The 17,824-nt window shown below is 35.1% G+C and overlaps 1 protein-coding gene across 4 annotated transcripts in view; it reads left to right on the plus strand.

Annotated features, from left to right (window-relative positions):
• Nucleotides 1-17,824, plus strand: part of XRCC4 (X-ray repair complementing defective repair in Chinese hamster cells 4) — a 331,245-nt gene that overhangs the window by 198,597 nt on the left and 114,824 nt on the right. The gene's annotated exons all lie outside the window — the stretch shown is intronic.

Here is a 17,824-nt window from a genome sequence, read left to right on the forward strand (position 1 = left end):
TGAGGATCTCCAATAACCTTCTATATGTTAACTCAACAAATCTTTCTGCCCACTTAGCAGTCAATAAGATAATATTAAAGGACAATAACCAAAGTAGAAGACCAGGTTTTAGAAGCAAATGGGAAGACAGAAAGAGAGTAGAGGGAAGAGAGGAAGGGAGGAAAGAAGAAAAAAAGAAATGTGGGGGAAGGGAGAGAGGGAGTAAGGGTAGAAAGAAGGATTTATGTTTTATATATATATAATTTCTAACTCATTCAAAAATTTACTCATTTTAACAATTTATTTATTTATATCTGCCAATCTAGAATATGGTGGTTGACCAGCCTTTTCTTTCAAAAAGAATATGTAAAATAATTATGCTCCAATTAAATAAATTAATTAATTTTTAAAAAATCTGTTTTCATGTTTCTGCCTTGATTCTTAAGAAAATACCTAAAAATTTATTGTGTGCTTTTTTTTCTAGTTTAAACTTCAGTATATTTGATTTGTGTGTGCATGTGTGTATTTAATTTTTATGGATAATATAATTCATCAGATTCAAATATCTAATTCTTGAAGATTTTCGGTAACTGAACTTTAAACTTCTTCAGTGTCAAGTTAGGGACATTAAATGTTTGTGCAATTGCTATACGTTTACTTTAGTCATCATTAGCAAACCTCATTTTTTACACAACTTTAATTTTATCATAATGTTTATCTTAGTTGCAAAAGTAAATACAGTGGTGGTTTTAAAACGAGATAGGTTTTTATTAGCTTCACTGAGTGTTTACCTAACTGTTCAGACCGCGGTTTTCACTTTCCTTGCTGTGCGATTTGATTAATGGCCCCCTGGACTTGTTCCAGAATATACTGATTATGGTCAGTACATTTCAAAGATGATTTATTAATTGTGTTTGCAACTCAAAATAATTAAGTAAAGATTGATCATATGCATTATTATAGGTTTGCCAATAAAATCAGCAATTACACTTTAAGATAAAGGTTGCCCAAATGGCCATTTTTTAACTATACAGAAAGGACAAAATATTAATATTTAAAAAATATATACAGTATCAACCACAGTGTTGTGGCCTTTTACAGCATGATTATTAAATATGTGAGAAGCTTAGTCTTATAACATGTATTTTAAGTTCTTTTTTAACATAATTTCAAAATAATATGTTTCAATGGAGATTACATAGATGTTTAAATAAAGTATTTCCATGTTTATAACTCATTCTGGAAACAACCCTTACTACAATTCCCTCAGGCTATTACATGCATTTAGATTTCAAATTAGTGACAGACTTGGATTTCTGTTTTTAAAAAAATTTTAATAGGGAGCTGTTATAATCCTGTGTTTTAGGTAGAGGGACTTTATCACATATTTCATATATATTACGTTTCTATCACTTGAAAGACTTTCTCCCATAAAATTTTTCTAAATTTAGCTTGACAGTAGTTATTGTTTCAGGCATTTTAAGTACTCTATCAACACAGAATAAAGTGTAAATATTCATTATACCTGGTCAAAGGGGTTATTAATCAAAGGAAATGACTCCTTGTTCATAATTTATACTTTAATATTGAAAGAAATAGAGATATATTTATTTTTTCTTATTTGGCATACTATATTCAAAATTTAAGTTTTAACTGAAATTATATAACTTAAATCATCTACTGTGATATGTAACTAGATGTTAAATAGATATTTCTTTTGTATTAAAACACAAAGAAACTAAATAAAATGTTTTATCAAAATAGAATTGAAGACTGTTTCATGTTCTAAGCTTGTGTGAAAGTATAAACTACCCATGTCAAAATAAGAAAAGAGAAACTCACAAGTAATTGAGATCTTGGCAAACAGTAAAAACATCAAATATGAGAACAAGGTATAAGAAATGAATAAACAAAAAATCTAAATAAATTAAACGTATATAACTATTCATAAGCATTATTTCATGATTTTGTTCAGTTTTGGTAAGCGGGTTCCTCTCTATCAGGAACAGAATGTTTAAATGTGTGGAGAAAGAGTCTGGAAGATTGGGGACCAGTGACCATATTATGAGATGCATAGAATGTAGATTAAACTAGCAACGTCGACAGAATTTGGGACTCCAGTGCTAAGCTGATTTACTTGAATTTCTTTTATGAATGCAACAATGACTTGCTAAACATTTTGAGCTAAAGGATCACAAAATGAACTGCACTTTAGGCAATTTTTTCTGGAAACCATGCATTTGAAGGAGGGAATGTTTTCAAATTGGCAGTGAAGCTAGGATATCACAGTGGGCCAAGAAAAATTATCTGAAGAAAAAATAATGATTGTAGGTATGAGCATGATTAAAAAAAAAGAAAGGGATGGACTGAGTAACACTTGAGGTTGCTATCCTTTTACTAGGGAAGAACTGGGAAGCCTCATCAGCTATTGAAAGCTATTTGTTAAACATTGTCTTTATAAAAGTAAGTCATCTGTCTTACTTTAGAAATCAGCCTACCACAAAGGCTGGATAAACAAAACTTGGTGGCCGTGGGCATTGACTTCCCAAAACTGGAAAAGTTTCTTTTGTCAGGCTGGCATATTTATACACTCAAGTATATAGACATACACTACATTAATTTTATATTATTTTACTTCTTTTTTAATTCAGTTTTTAACTTAATTTTTAGCATATAGGAAAGTATTTTAATCAGTAAACTATGTCTAAATCGCATTTTGAAAAATGCTGTCATTCTGGAGTATGTACTATATAGCCTCTGAAAGCCTTCCTTGATGTAGCTGGTGTTCTTGTTAACCTCAATCCCAGAGAAATATTTCTTTCGGACATATATTTTCATTTCAGTTTGAAATTATGGGATTTTTCTCACTTGGAGATATATTCTACTTATGGACTACAGAGAAAAATCAACTTTTTCACTGCCACAATCTGTTATGGATGTAGTCTTGATTTTATAAAGTGTTTTGCCTAGGGCCAAAAATACATAAGTTTTGTAGGAATTTCCAGACTATAGGGGATAAAATAGGAATTGTATTCACAAATGAATTTGGCAAACTAATGAAGTTATGAGATAATGATATAAAGGCAAACAGACTTATATATCCAGAAACCATGAAAATAATACTTCTTTATTTATTGTGGTTTCTTTTTGGTTAAGCAATAAATGGCACATATAAAGCACAGAAACTATTAAAGAAAATATTTCATTTGTTCTTAACTGCTATATGTGGGAGTAAGACAAGTGAAATTCTCCATGTTCTTACTGAATAATAACATTGTCTTTCAGTCTAAAGTATGCTTTTGGAGTCTTCATATAAACTGTTGGGAACATGCATGAGTAATTTCTAAAGGAGGAAAAAAACCCAGCCTAGGAAAGAAAATTTGCCATTATAGATTATCATTAGTTATGGCTACAGTCCTCTGTATCTTATCTCACCCTTAGTATAGTAATGGAGAACCCCTACGTGCCGAGTGCTATGCCTGGTGCTGGGGCTATAGCACCAAATAAGACAGACCAGGTACTCCCCCTGTGAGAGGATAGGATATAGTTGAAGAAATGGATCAGTAAGTAATTACAATCCAGCATGATAATGAAGCCATGTGACATAAGAGGTTCAGGTACATTTGGAATGCCTAACTAAATTGAATACAAATAACACAAAGTAAAAATTATTACCTTTTTTCCAGTTAACCCAGGATGGACGTACAAATAAATGACCGCAAATGAGAAAATATATTACATGTAGAGTTCAAAAATCCCCAAAGTTGGGGATTTAATGCAAATCATCCGTTACCAAAAAACTCTACAACTAGCATGATACCTGGTGCGTAGTAGGTACTCTATAATCATCAAGTAAATGAAGTAATAAACAGATCTCTAATGAGATACAAGAGATATTAAAGTAGATTTCATGTGGTTGAGTCTTCCTATTCTTGGTAAATGTTTCTACCGTGTACACAGTAATGACAGCCGAAATTAAGTATCATCCTGAACTCCTCCCTCTTCCTCACACCCACATCCAGTCTAGCCGCTCATCTCATACATTCTGCATTTAAAATGTCTCTTGTTGCTTGCTTCTACTGCCACTAAGCTAGGGTAAACCACAATCATAGTTCACCTAAATACTGCAATTGCTCATTCTTGGTCTCCCCATTTCACTTCTCCATCTTCTAATTCATTCTCCACATAGTGAACTTCAGAAAACAGAAATTTTATCTTTATACTTTTCCCCATCTCCCCCTGCTTCCTATACTTTGCCTAAACTATTCCAATGGCTTCACTCTGGAAAATTGAAACTCATTACCATGCTCTGAATGACCTTGCCCTACCTCTTGAACTAATTGTGTGATTCACTCATTTGTTTAACAAAGATTTGGGGAACATAGGCATATACAGTCAGTTCTCATTCATAGTAGTTATGTTCTGTCAAGTTTCTGGGAACATGGAATTAACAAAGACTGTATCATTGGCCCAAGGAGAAACATGGGGTTAGATTCCTGGAGCCTCTGGTCATAACATTTTTTATCAACCAGTCAATACTTAATTGGGTTTTAAATATGTTTCTGTTTAAAGACACCATATTTGATACATATTGTTGATTCATTAACATTGAACTCAGGGCCAACAGGATTGTAACTCATGCTTGAATGAAAGTTAGCAAACACATTTTTTCCTACAAGGACCATCATAGCCTTCTTGTGATTGTAAATATTAGGTAGCAAGTCAGTTCTATATTTGAGAGCCACTTTGAAAAGCAAAATCATCAATAAAAAGCATAAAAAATGCAAAAAATAAAAGGCACTAAATACACTGCAAAAAGGACAATTATTTACAAGTATAAGAAGTAAAACTGGAAGATGCTAACCTCATTGCACCTCAGCCGGGTACATGCACTTCAGGGACTCAAATTTTTCACTGCTCTGTTCATATGCACGTCTGCTAATGACTGAGAAAACACTTAATTATTGATTTGAAGGTTGGAAATAAATTTTAGCAAGTAGGTGAATTTAGAAATACAGAACTCATGAATAATGAAGACTGACTGTAACTAGTATTTAAAGCCATGGGAACAGAGAAAATTGTGAATAAAGGATACCCAGGATTGAACACGAGAATGTTTGTTTCAAGAGTGTAGATTAGGTTCCACACACATCACCTATGAGAGAACAAGGTCTGAGGAAGAAAGACTATCACATAGGAGGAAAATGAGGTGATTATGATTTAATAAAAGCTAAAAAATATGTTTCAAAAAGAAAGGTCAACTCTCAAATGCTGCTGAGAAATCAATAATGACAGAGACACTGCTAGGCCCTCAGGGGCGTTTTGAGACAGATGACTAACTAGAGTAGCATGAGGTAAGAATTAGATATGCAGAATATGGGAAAAACTTTGAAGGAGGTTTCCTCTGAAAATAAACAGACAAGAAGAGAAGTAGCCAGAGAGGGCTGTTGATTGCTTATTTAATATAGGAAGTAAGAGAATATATTGTTATGCTTTTGTTAATGACACCAAGTCAAGTAGAAACTATGATCTTGATGAAATTATTCAACATTTCTTTGCCTTAGTTTTTCTCTCTAAAAAGCACAGAACTTAACCAGACACAATTATCTTAATTTACTTTATATGTAGTGAAACACCATATTATAGTGATTTAGAGTATGGATTCTGAAGTCCAACTGCCTGGGTCTGTGTTATAGCTTCACAACTTACTACCTGTCAGATTGTGAATATCCCACTCAACCTTTATACACTTTGGTTTCCTTATCAGTAAAAAAAAAAAGGGGGGGGAATAATAGTACCGATCTCGATTTTGAGGTATTGAGATATTGGATGTAGAATTCTTAGCACTGGGCCTGTCACAAATATTAGCACTCAGTACATGTTAACTGTTTTGCACAATTTATAATCATTTTTATCCCCTCTCTCTAATATGCTGTTCTCTGTGAATTCCATATTTGTATCACTTTTCTTTTAACTCTCTGCACATACTCTCTAGTATATACAGTATAGAAATATCTTCCACCATTTTCTATTAGACTTTTATAAACAATGATAATTTCAGGTAGTGAACCAGCAGGAAGTCCCATATTTAAAACAAGACTGTTTGGAGGAGACAGTTTTTCTAACTAAGAATTATTCAGCAAATATTTGAAGGCTTAATATTTGCCAGGCACTGTCTTAAGTGATTTAATAGTGAACAGAACAAAGTCCCTGCTTTTGTGGAGCTGAAGTCTTAGTCAAAAAAGAGAAATCTTGAACTCATCACAAATTTCTATTCTTTTCAGAGTCCTATAACTTATATTTTTGAAAGTTTAGGAAAGAAAGTTTTAAAAAACAAAAGGAAAGATTTTTGGAAGAAGACAAACATAAGAGGAAGAAGGAGAGGGAATAAAAAGGGAAGAAAAAAATGGGAGGGGAACGAGTCTCAGTATGATGATATGTAAAGTTTTAAAAGTTTATTTTTCTGGTTATCTAGAGTCTTGTGAATATCTGCCAAATCCTCCTTGGGAGATCTGTTATTAATTATTATTTTTCATGATTTAAATTTGCTGTCATTTAAAAAAAATCATCTAATTTTAATCTTAAGGTTATCAGGTCAGCGGTGTTCACTAATATATTATGTGTGTGTATGTATGTGTATATATGTGTATATATATATATATATAATCTCAGAATTCAGGCCCACGCGTACTGAGAACCAGGCACCATATTATTCCTTTTTCTCAAGGAGCTGGCACCTAAGCCATATACTTAGAAAGATAATGTCTACATGCTGCTGCTGCTGCTGCTAAGTCACTTCAGTCGTGTCCAACTCTGTGCGACCCCATAGACGGCAGCCCACCAGGCTCCCCCGTCCCTGGGATTCTCCAGGCAAGAACACTGGAGTGGGTTGCCATTTCCTCCTCCAATGCATGAAAGTGAAAAGTCAAAGTGAAGTCGCTCAGTCGTGTCTGACTCTTAGCAATCTCATGGACTGCTGCCTACCAGGCTTCTCCATCCATGGGATTTTCCAGGCAAGAGTACTGGAGTGGGGTGCCATTGCCTTCTCTGAATGTCTACGTAACAGCTTTTAAAATACGATGTACACACGCTACATATAGGAAAACAGAAGGGATTTTATTTAGCCTTTGTAATCAACTGCTGACTGACATGTTCCAGGATTATGTTTCAGTGATACTATTGTACCTTGTCTTTTCAGTGAACCTAATTTTCTTTTTATTAAAGCCACCTGAAACGTAGAAAAAATCTTGTTCCTTTTTTTCCTAATTTTTCACTTTTTAAAAAATCTTGTTTCTTTTGGCATTTATATTCTTTTACTTAATTTTCTACTGTCCTTTGAACTTTTATTTAAATGTTATATAAGTATTATAATTCTGTTATTTCAAATAATTTATAATGATAAGACACCCAATCCAGTGACTCATTCAGTCTGAATTTTGGAGATATCATAGATCACTGGTTTAGTCTAAGATTCTTAAGTTTATTTATTTATCACACTCCCATTGGATTTCAAGCAATGAAGGGAACACTAATGTGGATAAAGTAGCAGATGATAATTCTTTTCTTCCTACTATTTTCTTTTTATTTGGCCCACTTGTTTTGGATAATTATTGTGTTAGTATTAGAATTGAATTTATGTTATCTAACACAAAACATATGGCCATGTACTCTTTACATAAATATCAATAATTTGTGTGTCAGAAGTCCTACTGCTTTAAATGAAAGTTTATTCACATGCTCACGTCCACCTATTAGCCCTAGTTCTGCCTTCTGTTGCTCAGTTGTGTCCTACTCTTTGCAACCCTATGGACTATACATTCCATGGAATTCTCCAGGCCAGGTAGCCTTTTCCTTCTGCAGGGGATCTTCCCAACCCAGGGATTGAAGCTAGGTCTCCTGCATTGCAGCCTGGAAAATTCCATGGACTGTATAGGCCATGGGGTCACAAAGAGTTGGACATGAATGAGCGACTTTCACTTTTCACTTTCTGCCTTCTGTTTCATATCAGATAAATAGTCTACATTAAAGTCACTCATATAGAGTGGAATTGTCTTCTAAGTGCAAATAAGTGATGCACATTCAACATATACTCTCAATCCCTGTCTCCCACCATAAAAAGTGGAGGAAGAAAGAGACAGGAAAAAGCACAATTTAAATAATTCTGGGCATTCTACTCAATCAGGCCCAGAAGTGGATGTCAAGTGGGAAACATGTCTTCTTATCCCCTGATTTCTCATTATCCTTCCATAATATGAGCAGCACACCTAAAGATAAATCTTTTTCATAAAACTGACTACTAGACAGAAGGTAACTGCTTCACAAAAAAAAACATTTATCAAAATAGGAGGAATACCCTATGGTGCTGGGTTAATTAAAATTGGTATACCATGCTGGAGTATAATATTTTATGAAGGATTTTTCAGGATAATTTGGTTTTCACATTAAGACCTACCATTAAAACCCAACCCCAACTAAGATATCACTCCATTTAATTTGGAGACCATTACATCCTCTGAGTTTTCTCCTCTGCACACTAGAAGAGCCAAAGGTTATTTTCATTCCCCCAAAATAATATGGTTTTACATGAGCAGTCTCTTGGTTGGGATTGCCTTTCACTGAATGTGTATAATTTGCCACTGTTCCATTAAGTCGTGTTCCCAGAGTCCTCTTATATTTCAAATGTGGTGCAATTCATACAGAGAATAATGGGACACCACACTTATTAATGTGGGATGTTCCCTTGCTATTCACTCCTGCAATGCCATTATTTATTTGGAAAAGCTACTTAAAAAGATAAGTACTATGATCCTGAATTTTCTAAAGTTTAGTCGTGCATGGGCCACCATTTGGATTTACGTTGTATCTGAGTTTCATCACCTACCTCATTGACTTTTGCCACTTCTTGGTAGCTCTTTCACTATAAGTTAATTATCTTTTAAATCACTTTGCTTATTAAATAAGCCTATTAAAAATGAAGTTACACATTCTTAGATGGAGAACCAGTTTCACTTGAACATAAATATAAAATTTAATACAATATAAAGTTAATGAGTATAATAAAATATGATGGTTACCTGAAGACACCACACCTGACTATGATTCTCTCTCTATTAAAAGGCCTACCAGCCATCAGCTCTTTGAGAGAGAGAGAGAAAGAGCACTGATTTTATGACGGTAGCAGCTGCTGCTGCTTCTCAGTCAGGACTCACGACATAACTGCCTTCTAAGGTCATGCCATAGAGTAAAGAGTTCCAGATAGATTAATATCCTAACTCTGATAGTTGCTATTTGATTTTGGGCAAGATACTTTATCACTCTGAGCCTCAATATTCTAATTTCTAAAATGGGGTTAGTAATACACAACTCATTAAAATAAATAAAGTGATGGATATAATGTACTAGGCATGTGGTAAATGCTCAATATAAATTACTACTGCTACTCTGTTCTTGTTCATTTTATTTTCTCCTTCTAGTGTCTGTCTAGGTTTGAATGCAAATGGTTTTCCAAGTTAATTACTTTTGATAAAATGATACTATGAAAACATTTAGTTTACATATTATTATGTTTGATAATTTATAATCTAATAATTTTTGTCATTGGATTTCCAGAGTAATTGTAAAGTGGCCAAAGATTAACTTAGAAGTGTTACGTGATATAATGTTTTTATCTTGCTGGCTGATACCATGTACTTTGTACATACTCAAATCATAAATACCTTTCCATACCTATTTGCTCACTACCTAGCATGAGCCAGGTGCCGATCTAGTCAAAAAGGATACAAGGCACAGCACAAAACAGCTAACGTTATTCTACTGGTGTGAAATAAGCAAAAAAGAAACCAGGATACATCAGATAATAATCAAAAGATAATCAGACATCCCTGCAAAGACTGGGAGAAAATAAGTGATGCAAAGGCCTGAAGGTGAGCCAAACCTGGCATGCTGAAGGAATAGAAAGCGGGTCCGGGCAGTGGGAAAGCGATGGAGTGAGGTGTGCTCTAACCGTGTGGTCAGTGAAGTGGATTCAGTCAGGTCATTCAGGGCTTTGAGGTGGATATTCTTTCTGTTTTATTCAGAGTAAAATGGCAGATTTTAAGGAGGGAAAGGTCATGGTTTGATGTTTGTTTTAAAGACTGTTATGACCACTATGTGGAAACTGGATGTAGAGGTGGGGGTTAGTGAAAACAGATTGGTTAGGAGGTTTTACAGTAGTCCAGGCAAAAGTCAATCATGGCTCGGGCTATCCGGGAGCAAGAGCAAGGTGTTCTTAGACCATGGGTATGTTTTAGCAGTAAAGTTGCCAGGACTTGCTTCTAGGTTTGACTTAGAAGAATAAGGGGCAGAAGTGAATCAGGAAGATCCCTATGTTTTTAGCTTGAGAAACTAGGTGAGTGGTGCTGTTTTCAGACCCAAGAAAGACTAAGAAAACAGTAGATTTGTGGAGCAGAAAAATGAAGTTCTGTTTTGGCTAGTTTATGTTTAAAATACTTAGAAGACATCAAAGCAGAGATATCAAGATATATGATTCTAGAGTTCCTGGAAGAAGTGAGGTCTGGAGATAAAGATTTGAGAGTCCTAAACATTTGGGATTTACGGCTGTCATCTTAAAGTGAGAACACTCAGTTTGGGTGAGTGTTTCTCTTCAACAATGCCTGAATGGTTCCTAATGTGAAGCTTTAAATAGCAAATGCAGTGAAGGTAAAGAGAGACGATATTGTAGTGTCAGAGTTCCAGGCTTAATTCTTTAATAGATTGTAACATCTGTGGAAAAATGAATTCAGTCCAGTTTTGATTATCTAGTTTATGATTATATCTGGATTTAGTAGCCAGATGATTACTTTCTGGGCTGTCAGTTTATCTGAACAATTTTGTTATCTATTTCTGGCAACTTTAGTATTGTATCAAAACTAAACTTTAAAATATAGTATTAGGAGAAAAGTTCCAAAAGGACATAATTACTTTATTGAAATCACACTTTAATCAAGCTGTCCTCTTCATGTACTGGATCAAAAGAATTTGTTGGGAGCCTTTAAAGTCATAGGTTCTAACTTCGCAGTCCAGCCAGGTAGGGAAAACAAAGATACATGAAACCATAATAGGCCAATTATTTGGGCAACTGTGATAGTCATTAGCTATGTTCACTAAATATTTCCAGCTCTCTGTCATCTGGATACATGGTAAAATTGAACTTCATGGCTATAACTGAGTGAGGCTGTGATTCTAGTTCTCACTAGCAAGATTTGCTTAAAAGTGTCATGTGTAATTTCCGAGCCAGAGAACTTTCTTTCCTTCTGCCATGGTGACTGGCACTGTTGGTAGCTGCCCTGCCATCCAGTGTCCTATAATGAGGACAGTACAGAGTGAAGCCCCCTGGCTACTCCCGATGAATATATGGCACTAATAAGAATTTGAAGCTTTGTTTTTTCAAGCCACTGATTTATTGAGATATTTGCTCCTATGGTATAACTTAACCTGTACCAACCAATAGAATACAGAGACTAGTCCACGTAGCATATTCTTAGTACCTTCACACTACTGTTTAAAAAATAGTCATAAGACAGCATCAGTTGAAAGTACAATCCCATTTCTGTGACGTGAACACTAACACCCTGGCCAACAGAGTAGAACATCAGAAGAAACCACTGTTTAGCTACATTATTACAAACTCACAAATATATAACATCACTTCAGACATTACAATTTGGAAGTTTATTTTCTCTCACTACCAATGTAATTGTATAATATAGAAACTTTAGCAAATATCAAATGAGTCAGCAGTTTTGCAAACAAATTAATATCTGTTTAATAAAGAAAAGTATAGCATTTTCAGCTTTTTCTCAAGCAGGTAGTAGGGATAGATTTTATTATTTACAGAGCTATTTAACAAATGTTCTTTTACAAGTTCATCTTGTGTCAGTCACACAAACGGAGTCCAGTTCCCATCCAGGAGGTTAAGAGAGAAAACACTCAGAGATTTGACATCACTTCACCCCACCTAATGACTTCACTTTCCATTTGACTAGCTTGTGTTGTCTGGCTGCGTTATTCATTGAACTAAAAAATATACCAACCAAATTAAAGCTTCAGTCTTCACTTGCACTTCGTATGCAAGGATTAACCACTATGCCAATGATCCAGAAATTCATAAATTGAGTAATTTTTAGACATAGAGTTTTGGGTGCAGAAATAGAATAAGATAGTCCTTTCTTTTCCTTGACCAAATAGTTAATAATATCGTCATCCATTATTTAATTGTAAACTGGCATGGACTGTTAGCCAGTGAAATGTCTTAGCCGGGCTTTATTCATGTGTCTTGCCCACCGTTTGTCTCCTCACAATTTCTCTGTGTATCCTGCAGTTTATCTTAGTGCTGCAGTGTTTGCCTACACTATACTAATAGTATCTACAGGAGAAAGTTCTGGCGTTTCAAGATAATGTTTGTAGAGAATCTCCCCTGTACCTTATTAATTGCAAACTAAATAAGATTCCACTCAAAAAGGTATCCTAAAATGCTGGTATGATTATATCAAGCAAGAGGTAGAAGACCCAGGTTCAGATTTCAACTGTAATTTACTAAACCATTTGCCTTGTTTAACATCTTTCAAATCTGTCTCCTCCTTTCCGTGTCCCTGTCACTGCCTTGGTTTAAGCCCTTGTTACATAGCAACCTTCCAGACTTCACACAGCTGCCAGAGTGACCCTTCTAAGATGTTAATCACTTCAAGTCTTTTAATGAGTCCCTACAGTTTTCAGGATAAAGTCCAAACCCCTTAGCTTAGTACACAGAGCCTTTCATGAGCTGCCCCTGGCCTAGCTCTTGAGCCCTGAGGTAGTAAACTGGCAGGCTAACAAAATTCAACTCACATATATGTTTGGTCTTGTTTGTACCATGTTTTCTTTAAAATTTGGTACCAACACTGGTTTAAAAATTAAGAGATCTTTGGCTTCTCTTCAAATTATAAGATTATCCCCTCACATGATGACAGTGGGCTGTACTGACATTTTCTTGTTAGAGAGGAAATTCACTCTAATTTATCACAGACCTCACCCATGAAATTTCACCCATTTATATAACTTGTGTGCATGCAAATTTTAACTCCCTGGTGGCCTCCTCTCCAGCTACTTTTTAAGGTTTATTCTTCAGAGTGCTGAATGATGCCCAGTTCTTCCTAAGTTTTATGCTTACCCTGTCTTGGGAGGTCTTACTCCCTTGCCATTTCTTTATCTCACCAGCCCATTAATTTCCTTCAATGTGCAGTAAAACTGTTGCCTTCTTCAGAAAAGGCACCCAACCTATACTTCTGAGGCACCTGTGCTGCCTTATTCTCCCATAGCATTCATCACACAGTGTAGTTGTTGTTGCTTTGTTTGTTGGTATTCTGGCTAGGCTGTCAACTTATTGGGGACAGCCACATTGTATCATTTGTGACATATTTGTCACTGTGTCATTATTTGCACACGAAGAAGCCCCTGTGGGCCTTGGTGTCATCATCTATAAAATGAAGACTATAGATTAGATAATCTCCAGGTTCTCTTCCTATTTGAAAATCTGCTCGATACTGAGGTCTGAGTTTGCTTTGAATAGATTTTCACCAAAGCTCAGATACAATAAATAAGACTTAAAGTATGGCATGTTGTGTCCTTGGGCACCAAGTAACAAAGATATTCCCCTCCAAAGGGGAGTATATCCTTTGGCTGGTCATTCCTATGTAGAAGCTGACTGCTTGACAGATCATTGTCCGAAGAAAGCAAAAGACCAATCCAGTAGGTATCTAGTATCATTTACCAGAAACGAATTATTGGTGCTTCAAAGATAGCATTTATTTAACCTTAATAGAAACTTGTTTGGAGTCATGAAAAAGAGAAAGGGAAGATGATGAAATATGTCAGAAATAGAATCTGATTCCAATTTTACAGATGGATTGTGCTGTGCTTAGTCACTCAGTCGTGTCCAACTCTTTGTGATCCTGTGGATTGCAGACCTCCAGGCTCCTCTGTCCATGAAGATTGTCCAAACAAGAATACTGGAGTGCGTTGCTATGCCCTCCTCCAGGGGATCTTCCCAACCCAGGGATCACTCAGGTCTCCTGCATTGCAGGCTGATTCTTTACTGTCTGAGCCAGCAGGGAAGCCCAGTAACAGATGGGTTAGTTACTGTTAAAAACAGAATAGGAAATAGGTAACCCCTGCTGGTGTTAACTGGTTTCGAACCAGGTAATCTTTAGAACTGGTTGGTATGACAATGAATGAAGATCATCTGATCTAGAAATTGAGCCTTCAGAAATTATCCTAAGGAAACAACCATTACTGTGTACAAAGACCTGAATGTTATTTATAACAGCAAAAACAAACACACACCTAGCAAACAGCATAAATGTCCAACATTAAGAAATTAAGTCAATATTTTTAAAATGGTACTTTTTAAAATACAAGACTCCATAGGAGTATGTTGATAATCACCTCAGAAAAACCCTGACCCATCATTAGCATTTCAGACTATTTTAACTTTTATTTCTTGTACATTTTAAGGTTACATGTGAGATTTTCTTTACAAAAATAAAAGATTTTGCGCATAAAAAATTTGAAAACCACTGGATTCAATAAATTAATTAATATAACAATAGGTAAGGAAATGTATATGTTAACCAAGGCTTCCCTGGTGGCTCAGATGATAAAGAATCTGCCTGCAATGCAGGAGACCCAAGTTTGATCCCTGGGTCAGGAAAGATCCTCTGGAGAAGAGAATGGCTACCTGCTCCAGTATTCTTGCCTGGAGAATCCAATGGACAGAGGAGCCTGGCGGGCTAGTCCATGGGGTCACAAAGAGTTGGACACGGCTGAGCACACTATCTATATTAATAGGTCACATTATCTTTGGGTAGTGATTTTAGGTCATTCTTTTTCTTACTTCAGTTTGTCTGTTATTTTCCACATTATCTACATATAACATGTAATTATTTCTGTAGCCAGACCAAAAGAAAAAATTTTGGTTTTTGGAAAACAGAACTAGTTGACAGCAATAAATAGTCCAGAGCCGTTAAAATTTCCCAGGTTACCATTTTTGACATTCAAATCCTAGATTTTATAAACCATACCATTATGAAAATTTTCCCATGAAATATATAAGTTGTAGAGAACCTTGAAGATCCAGTCCAACCCCCTCATTTTATATTTAAAGATACTATAATCTAAAATGTTTCAACATACTAAAGCTAGAGCTGGGAGCCTGTGGTTTTCTGATTCCATATGTTTTTTCTGCCATTCACCTAATTTATAGAGTGGATAGTTAAAATTTTCATCTCTCTCATTTTTGTCTACCTAGTCTGAGCATCTGTCATTGTGTTATTGCTTGCTTTTTCCTATGAGTGAAAAGCTTTTTTGAAGTACCAGTGGTCAGCATTTCTCTATTTAGAAAAATTGGCACAAACTATAAAATATTAAAACTGGTCCTAAAACTGTCATGTGACTCATTGTTCTGATTTATACAATTAGAGTTTTATAATCTACTCTGTTCCACTAATTCAATAAATATGTATGTTCACTCAGATTTATAATTTGGAGTGGGATTAAACTGACCTCAAATAATTCTTACAGTTTGCCTTCACTCTTGGCATCTGGAAGGTAGACATTAGATACATGTTCCATCTACCACACCTTCCTTCTCAGACATGAGTGTATTTGGGAAACTCTCTGACTTACTTGTGTTTCAGGATCTTTACTCATTGCTGAGTTATCTTGCTATGATCACACTGACACCCCCTAAAATGTTATGGCTTTGTGTAATATTTTTTTTATGTGTATGTATATATGTCAGTACTTTCCCATGGTTCTTTTTCACTTTAATGTTAAGAGGTGAAAATTACGTAGACATTTGAATTTAGAGATGCTCAAGAAATAGTGTGAGGTAATGTGTTTCAAATAAAGGAAATTGGGTTGAGAAATATCAGTCATTCCCCCAAAACCCTCTCCCCCCGCCTCCACCCTCAGCAGCAAAAAGTGGATAATTCATAATGAAAAACAATCAGAAGAAATACACGGCAGTTTTCAATTTAGGTGAAGTTGATATTGTCTGTTACTAAACTAGAAATGAGGACTTTGTAGAGCATTCTTTTTTTAAACTATTATCCCCAAGAATATTAATATCTGAATTCCCTTAAAATACAGACCCATCAGGCTTCTATCTTATAAAAAACATTTTGTTAAACAGAGTTGTAACTAAGAATGAAATAATTTACACAGTTGTTTTTGCTGTTATAAAATAGTTTGCTCATATAAAATACCATATGAAGTAGATTTGGGACAAATTTTAAAATATTTCTAAATGTCATAGTTTTGCAATCTCTTTTCTGATTTAGTTATTCTAATTGTTTTAACACATTAGGGCTGCTGATCATTTACTCCAGGAATCAAGCAGAGAAGCTCACAGATTTAAAAATTAAATCGGATTCCTTTTATTTCTTTTTTGCTCTGATTGCTGTGGCCAAAACTTCCAAAACTATGTTGAATAGTAATGGTGAAAGTGGGCACCCTTGTCTTGTTCCTGACTTTAGAGGAAATGCTTTCAATTTTTCACCATTGAGGATAATGTTTGCTGTGGGTTTGTCATATATAGCTTTTATTATGTTGAGGTATGTTCCTTATAAAGGAATCCAAATTGGAAAAGAAGTAAAACTCTCACTGTTTGCAGATGACATGATCCTCTACATAGAAAACCCTAAAGACTCCACCAGAAAATTACTAGAACTAATCAATGATTATATTAAAGTTGCAGGATATAAAATCAACACACAGAAATCCCTTGCATTCCTATACACTAATAATGTGAAAACAGAAAGAGAAATTAAGGAAACAATTCCATTCACCATTGTAACGGAAAGAATAAAATACTTAGGAATATATCTACCTAAAGAAAATAAAGACCTATATATAGAAAACTATAAAACACTGGTGAAGGAAATCAAAGAGGACACTAATAGATGGAGAAATATACCATGTTCATGGATCAGAAGAATCAATATAGTGAAAATGAGTATACTACCCAAAGCAATTTATAGATTCAATGCAATCCCTATCAAGTTACCAACAGTATTCTTCACAGAGCTAGAACAAATAATTTCACAATTTGTATGGAAATACAAAAAACCTCGAATAGCCAAAGCTATCTTGAGAAAGAAGAATGGAACTGGAGGAATCAACCTACCTGACTTCAGGCTCTACTACAAAGCCACAGTCATTAAGACAGTATGGTACTGGCACAAAGACAGAAATATAGATCAATGGAACAAAATAGAAAGCCCAGAGATAACTCCACGCACCTATGGACACCTATCTTTGACAAAGGAGGCAAGAATATACAATGGATTAAAGACAATCTCTTTAACAAGTGGTGCTGGGAAAACTGGTCAACCACTTGTAAAAGAATGAAACTAGAGCACTTTCTAACACCATACACAAAAATAAACTCAAAATGGATTAAAGATCTCAACGTAAGACCAGAAACTATAAAACTCCTAGAGGAGAACATAGGCAAAACACTCTCCGACATACATCACAGCAGGATCCTCTATGACCCACCTCCCAGAATATTGGAAATAAAAGCGAAAGTAAACAAATGGGACCTAATTAAACTTAAAAGCTTCTGCACAACAAAGGAAACTATAAGCAAGGTGAAAAGACAGCCTTCAGAATGGGAGAAAGTAATAGCAAATGAAGCAACTGACGGACAACTAATCTCAAAAATATACAAGCAACCCCTACAGCTCAATTCCAGAAAAATAAATGACCCAATCAAAAAATGGGCCAAAGAACTAAATAGACATTTCTCCAAAGAAGACATACAGATGGC

The sequence above is a fragment of the Bison bison genome, unplaced genomic scaffold (genome assembly GCF_000754665.1).
Source record: "Bison bison bison isolate TAMUID 2011002044 unplaced genomic scaffold, Bison_UMD1.0 scf7180017864490, whole genome shotgun sequence".
Lineage (NCBI taxonomy): Eukaryota > Metazoa > Chordata > Mammalia > Artiodactyla > Bovidae > Bison > Bison bison.